At 34.8% G+C, this 7,990-nt stretch overlaps 1 long non-coding RNA gene across 1 annotated transcript; it reads left to right on the forward strand.

Annotated features, from left to right (window-relative positions):
* The first annotated feature begins 4,977 nt into the window (after positions 1 to 4,977).
* Positions 4,978 to 6,235, forward strand: LOC147063943 (uncharacterized). Its single transcript, XR_015071995.1, has 3 exons — positions 4,978 to 5,141; positions 5,273 to 5,426; positions 5,874 to 6,235. It is a non-coding gene; the product is annotated as an uncharacterized LOC147063943 (long non-coding RNA).
* The last annotated feature ends 1,755 nt before the right edge of the window (positions 6,236 to 7,990 follow it).

Here is a 7,990-nt window from a genome sequence, read left to right on the forward strand (position 1 = left end):
GTATCGACACATAATAATCATAAAATATATTGCACAATTATATAAGTAATTGAAAATGTTCATGGCCATGAAGAATGGCCCCGCAGGCTACTTTTTTACCATTAAAGCTAATTTATGATGTGTGTTTATATCACTTATCTATCGCTGCCCCCCCCCCCCCCCCCCCCACAGCCCGGGCGCCCAGGCTAGAGCCTTGTCAGCCCTCCCCAGCCATGACCTACACCGCTTCGGAATTCGGGTGGACACCGAAAATTTTTTGACAGTTCCATTAGGGATTGGGTTTCTAAAAAAACCTGACATTAGTGTTTCGAAATTTTTGTGCTAGAAATTAAAATCTAAGATTTTTTTCTAAAAAGGGTGCTGGAGAATTATTACAAATCATTTTTTGCCGTGTTTTTATTTGTCTAAGCCCAAAGGTATAGTTTATTGGCTTTCAATTTCAATGTCTAAAATCATTCTGATAATTTTCATGTTTAGGGGGTGTCAGGGACCCTTGCCCCTCCCCCCCCCCCCCCCCCCCCGGGTGCGCCACTCTGGCTGTATATATTATGATGTGGCTGTATAATTATATAGTGTGATTTATATACTTACCAAAATTCATTAGGAACCAAAATGGTTTTAGAAAGCCATGAGGAAAGACGCAGTCGATAAGCCGTGGGTACACTGGAAAGATAGTAGGTACCTAGAAACAATCCTCGAATTGAATCTTATCCCCTTAATCATATTATAAATAAATTAAATAATCAAACTGTTGGTTATTGGTAATTATAATACCTATCTTTGGTTGAAAATGTTATTTTCTTCATTTTACTCGCCTAATAGAAATAGTCGATACCTACATACAATACCCCTAGGTATTTGTAAACCACTAAAATTGCCACAAACAGGAAATATTTTATAATTTTAATTAAAATAGTCCACAGTAAAATAATTCACATGCCTATAACGGAAACTAGTTAACCACATAACTAAATATAACTGGTAGGTACCTACCTAATAGAAATGATGGAATCCTCAAAACACATATTCATTGTTAAACACGCAAAACCGTGCCAATTGATAAAGAATTTTATAAATTAATATTATTTTATAGCTACAATTATGACACATTACTTCTTGAATGTTTTGAAGTTAGGACGAAGAGAGAAAGCTGTACGTAATTATTTTTACGTCAATGTTTCATGCACCTAAACTTTTCGGTTGTAGGTATCATTTATAGCAGGGCTCGAAATGGACTAGAACCCACCGGAGTACCGTTCCGGGTCATAAAATCTCAAAAATTATCGTTCCGTCTTGTGGAAATTATAATTTGACCGTCTGAGCCAGATAAATTATGTCATATAATAAAAAAATCTAACACACTTATTTTTATAAAATATGTCATATACAATTAGATAACAATGTTATTATTTTAGTAAAATTATCGAGCGCTTCGGTTTGCAAAATTTTCCATTTCGAGCGCTGATTTATAGACTCTGGCAGATTCAATATTTGATGTTTAACTTACCATAAGATATTAAGAAATTCTAAATGCAAGTAGAAAGAATGTGAAAGCGAGATTATTTAAAGTTTTTAATTTAATATTTTTTTCACTCTAGACTAAAAATATACTTTAGTAGGTATTTAGAATTTGAAATAACTTATATAGGGTAGTTATAGAAAATATAGACCATGAAGAGGTGAATCAACACTGGGAAGAGTGCAAGACTGCGATAGTATCCTCAGCTAATGACACCTTAGAAAAACAGGTGAACGATCAGAATGGTTTGACTAAGATTGCCGCGAAGTCACTACGAGAAAGAATGAGGCTTACTTAATGATGGTACAGAAGAAAACACGGGCATCAGACGATGAGTGTAAAAAGCGCCGGCGTGACGAAAAGAAACTACACAAGAAAAAGAAACGTGATTATTTAAAAAAGGAAATGATCCTACTCCAAGGACACTATAAAGCCCTAGAAAGCCGGCTGTTCTATAAGAAATATAAATAATGTTAGGAAGGGTTTCAAGCCTCGTATCACAATGTGCAAGGATTATCAAGGAAAACACCGTATTCTTGCCCGGTGGGTGGGTTTCTTTGATCAACATTTAAATACCCCCCATAATGATGCCGGCAACACTAACATTAATACTCAGGGTATATACCTACTTAATACTCATATAATGACCAGGAATCAGTACAAAGTGCCATTGATGATAACGAAGAACCACCGACATTAAAATGAGGTAAAAGGTGCCATGTCAAGGTTAAAAACAAACAAATCGCCTGAAATAGATAACCTACAGAGTGGATTAATAAAATGTGGGAGGGAAAGCCTGCTCAAAGATTTACATAGCCTAATCCACCTAGTATGGACTTCAGAAAAGATGCCAGAGGAGTGGAAGGATGGGCTGATTTGTCCTTTGCACAAGAAAGGAGACCAACTACAATGTAGTAACTACAGAGGGGTGACACTCCTTAACTCTGCATATAAACTGTTGTCGATTCTGATATTCCAGCGGCTGGAACCCATTGTAGAAGGAATACTCGGGCACTACCAAGGAGGCTTTCGACGAGGGAGATCATGTGTTACTTTATAATTTATATTACTCTAAGGCAGATTCTAGAAAAGACTACTGAATTCAATATTAACACGTATCACCTGTTCATCGATTTTAAGGCAGCTTATGATAGCATTAATCGAAACCGGTTATACGAAGCAATGCGAGAATTTGAAATTCCGACGAAAATAATTAAATTTGTAGAGATGACAATGACACCAGTACAATGCCGGGTGAAGCTTCAGGCGGAAATATCCGAGCCATTTATATCACTGAACGGCCTCAGGCAAGGTGAAGCTCTGGCATGCCTTCTTTTCAATATTGCGCTAGAAAAGGCGATACGGGATGCAAAGATTGATGCCCGTGGCAGCGGCACGATATTTACTAAGCCTGTGCAGCTGCTTGCGTATACCGATGATATCGACATCATTGCCATATCAGAATTGGCGCTGAAAAAGGCATTCACAGCACTAGAAGCCTCTGCCAAAAGAATGGGCTTACAAATAAACGAGGAAAAAACTAAATACATGCCTGTCTATGTCACACCACGAGAAGGCGCACCGAAGTTAGATATTGGTGCATACAAGTTTGATACGGTCGACAGTTTCATTTACCCTGGTTCTCTTGTAACTCGACATAATGATATTACAGAAGAAATCAACAAGAGAATCATGTCTGCGAATAAATGTTACTTTGGCCTGTTTTAGTTTAGTAGACATTTTAAGTCCCGCATACTATCTCGCCGAACTAAAAGCACTCTTTACAAGACACGTGTAAAGCCAGTGCTCACCTACGCATCGGAAACCTGGACATTAACTCTGCGAAATGAACGAGCCCTGAACATTTTTGAACGAAAAATTCTCCGCCGTATAATATATGGACCGATCAGAGACGGCACCAATTGGAGGAGAAGATATAATGCTGAGCTCTACGGACTGTACGAAGATTGCAGCGCAGTTCAATCAATTAAGATTGGGAGACTGCGATGGCTAGGTCACGTGCACCGTATGAATGACAATGAACCGGCAAAGAGAGTGATGTCCAGCAATCCAATAGGGCGTAGAAGAAGAGGCAGGCCAAAGATTCGCTGGTTGGTTGGAGCTGTCAGTGACTGCCGTATTCTGGGGGTACCGAATTGGAAAGCGGCCACACTGGATAGGGACAGGTGGAGGAAGCTGTTGGAGGAGGCCAAGACCCACATCGGGTTGTCGCGCCCCTGATGATGATGATGATAGAAAATATATAAATAGGTATCTCAATTTAGTGGTTAGCTTAGTGTTCCTCTCCCAACAAGTGGGAAACATTTTTTTTACAGTGTCTTTATTTTTTCTTTTGACCACGTCCGATCCTAATCGAATCATATTATTTATTAAATTTATAGGTCTCCACATGGCAAATAATTTTCAACAGTAGGTTGATAGAAATTTCGCAGTCGTCGCCAATCGGAGACTGACAGTCTATGTGTGAGCACGTCAATTTGTTTTGTGATGGCGTCGGAGGAATTTATTCTTAAATCGTGTAAAGATGACTAAAAAACGTTCCGCATGTACTTGAAAAAGAAAACATGTCAATGAATATACTATTATTATTATGAGTATAATAATAAACATAACATTAAAAGGACGCATGTTGAATTTTTATGACAAATTATATTTTGTTCGGCTCGCGTCATTTGCACAATCCGCGCATCGCCTAGTCACGATCTTTTTAGACGCCTCAGCTGAAGTATAGCCTTAACATTTTTTTTTTGTTTTTACGAGAAATGGATGTTAAGTCACTCGATCAACCTATTAGGTTTATACTCTGACTCCAAATATGTACCATGTACAAGTTAACCCATTTTAGTGCATCATATTGTTAATTCTGTACTTTTAGTGGCATCTATTTTTTCAGAAATTAGTTCTATTGGTCCATGACTAATTATATATATTTTAAATTTAAGGGCGATGTCATCAAAAATTGTGATTTCATAGAGACATCTATTACACGATTTGCAAAGCATATACGAAAAATCATATTGGAATATCATTCCAATTCAAAGAACCTTCGAGTCATCTTAACTAGATGTCTCCGTATTAAAAATCGATGAAAAAATCGAAAAACCGGTGTTATAATTACAGTTGTTATTTAAACAATGGTTTTATACATCTATATAACATATTGCATTTTATTTCAATCGAACTGTCTTCATATTTTTATAAAAATACTGAAAATCGACCTAGTAATAATAATTATATGAATGTAACTGAATAGTCCAGATTCTGGATTTTATAGTCATTCTAATGAATATATTATTGTACAATGTCCTAAAATTATATGATATTATGGAATAATATTTAAATTTAATATTTGATTGCCTATCAAGTTGGTGATAATAATATTTTTTATGTATATTGTCTATGGTATTTGCATGACATTTGGTATATCATAATACTCTATACATAACCTAAAATATTTCGTGTTTCACTCAATTTCAAAGTTTGACTTAATATTGTTCTACAGTATCATAATTATTATCCATGTTGTACATATTTAAAATATTTGCGTGGCAAAAAATTATCAGAAATATTAAAACCAACAAAATCTTGAATTTATTTTCAGGTAAGATTAATTCATACTAATAATATTGTTATGTATCAAATATCAAAATTTTACGTTTGTTTGTGAGTTACCAAAATACGTTTTATTTTTATAAGGTAGGTAGCATGTTAATCGTGTATTAATATTTCCAGGCAACGAGCAGCTAATTGAGTTATGCCCATTTGAATGGAATAATGAAATTGAAATCGATGAACCCTTTATTGATTCAAATTTATCATCAAACTCTTAGAGTCACCGATGAAACATTAGATATGGTATCATAAGATCAGATACCTCCTACTTCAGGTATGTTCAGAATCGTTGAATTTATTTATATATTGCATAGTAAATCACTATTAAGCTCACAATGGCCGAGCGGCTTATAATATTGTGGGTCCCAGGTTCAAATTCTGGGTCTGGCCATGCGTATTGTTTTTAATTATTGGAGTCAGAATATGGACCTATTAGATTGAGCAAGTGGTTAACTTCCATTTTCTCGTGAAAACAAAAAATCTCTTAATACAAACGTCCATTCTATGTAGACGCTTGTGATCTTATTAAAATCGGACATGGCCAAAAAATAGTATAATGTCGCAGTTCTATTATTATTTATTTGGTATTATGTATGAGATAAATTAATTGACAATGAAGCTTTGTTACAAATATATTACTCATAGGTACATATACTTAATTACAATAATACCTATATTTTATGATTATTTATTACAATTTATAATTATGTATCATTTATAGGTGGATACCGTTCATGATGCTGCTGAATACAAAGCCATTCAGGACAAAGGGAAAAAGAAAAAGGGGTGTTTTTGCAGTTGCCGGAATCGAACCGTACCACGATTTTAGATAGGAATTCAACAGTAATCCACAGTGGAGACTATAAGTACCTGTTTACCATGACTGATAATGATAGGAAGGCTTGAAAGAAAAAGAATCTTGGTGTACAATGTTTTTTATTTATTATAAAACAATTTATATCAGGACATAATTTAATGTTACATTCGTCATTGCTAATATTTTAATAGACAACCATTCTTTATATAATATATACATTCATAATGAAATATATAGATAAATTCGCTTCATTACAATTTACATAATTTGTCTTTATTTCTGACTATTGCACTGTGTACCTAATATTTTTGTCTACAATTATTTATGTCTGTATTATGCCAATATGTTCGATAATTAGCAACTTATTCAGTTCTTCACAGTAACTGTTCACACTTATGGGTAACTTTCTTGAGATTTCATCACTGTTGTCGAAGAATAGCTGAATGTTAAGAGTCAGAGGTAAGTTGTTGCCAGTGCTGTGTCAGTATTCATGAATCTTTGAAAGAAGCGGTTGGCAATTTTGGCGACTATGGAATCTGCTACCTTGAGTAGCCCCCCTCCCTCTGGATTGGGGAGACGAAGATGATGATAACTGGCATGGTGGCAATTTGCAGAACAGATTCTTTACCAGAAAAAGTGCAGTTCACAATGTGATCCATGTCCAATTGATGTTAGGTGTCGTTTGCCTATAATGTTCATAGAGACTATTTTTACTTATGTATAACAGTCTTGTACATAGTCTGCTCTATCAGGGTGATGGTGTATTATGCAATTGATGATTTTGCACCCATCATCAGTGTTTGCCATATTCTCCACAATGAGATGTATGATTTACTCCGAGGGATGGGCAGCAGAAGCCATAGGTAGAATGACATTTTGTTGGCTACGCAACCTCTATCAGTCTCACTGTCCAAAGCGTCAGGGATCTGATATGACGAACTTAGGATAGGCAGCCGGAGGTGTATTGCAAATCGCTCGCCAACCTTTAATACTAGTCTTATGAAAAATCAGTCTTTGCATAGTCTTTTCACATAGATTGACTAGATGAAATAACAACTCAATGTGTATTCTTGGAGCTCTTCAAGTCTTGCAGATTTTTTTTCTCATGTTACATTAGGCAATGTTCATACAGAATATAATAACATAATTTCTTACTATAATAGTGATGCGACAGTGCTATAAAAACAATATTTTGGTAATTTCGCTTACGCGATGACTGCAAATAAGTCGGTACAGGCAATTTGAATGTACATACACATTCAATTCGGTTTGATAAGATCCGATGATCGCATAAGTAAAATTACACCATTATATCTTTATAAATTTAAAATACACACAAACGACAAAAAAAAATAATAGTAATACATGAAGTAATAAAAAAAATACACAATACACAACAATGCCCACCTATACTATCATCAAATCAAGAAGGTGAAATATATCGTTATTATGCTTCTTTACATATTATATTTACCAACAACCATTTACTGTTGTTATGGAGATACATAAAAATTAACATTCAACATAAAAAATGAGTTTAATAATTATTAAAGGGCTCTTATTTTTTATTTTATATTCAGTGTTTGATTGAAAATTTTACATTACGGTCACACGACGCTAATTAGCCCACAAGGCATAGGTAAGGCTCCAATTCTGTTTGATTTATACATTTTGCTTATTATATCAATTATTTCATGATACGTGTAAACTTCATATATAAAGAATTTTCCTCGGGTACACAAAGAGGCGAGCATCAATGTGAATTATGAAATTATATGTAAGTATTATAATTTTGTTCAGACTGGAATCGATGATAATAAAATTTATGAGTATTTCACATTCACAAAGCTGTGGACAGACAGGGACGACAATGAATATACTACAATTTCATTGAAACAATAGTCAGGTGCTGTATAACATTATGGGTATAATTCAACGTTAGAATGCATCAAAATATTTCTTGTGGGAATATATTATATAATATCGGCAAATATGAATATGTTTCGGTACTACATGCCCAC

The sequence above is a fragment of the Rhyacophila brunnea genome, unplaced genomic scaffold (assembly GCF_057557595.1).
Source record: "Rhyacophila brunnea isolate RB1 unplaced genomic scaffold, BYU_Rbru_1.0 scaffold_8, whole genome shotgun sequence".
NCBI classification, from domain to species: domain Eukaryota; kingdom Metazoa; phylum Arthropoda; class Insecta; order Trichoptera; family Rhyacophilidae; genus Rhyacophila; species Rhyacophila brunnea.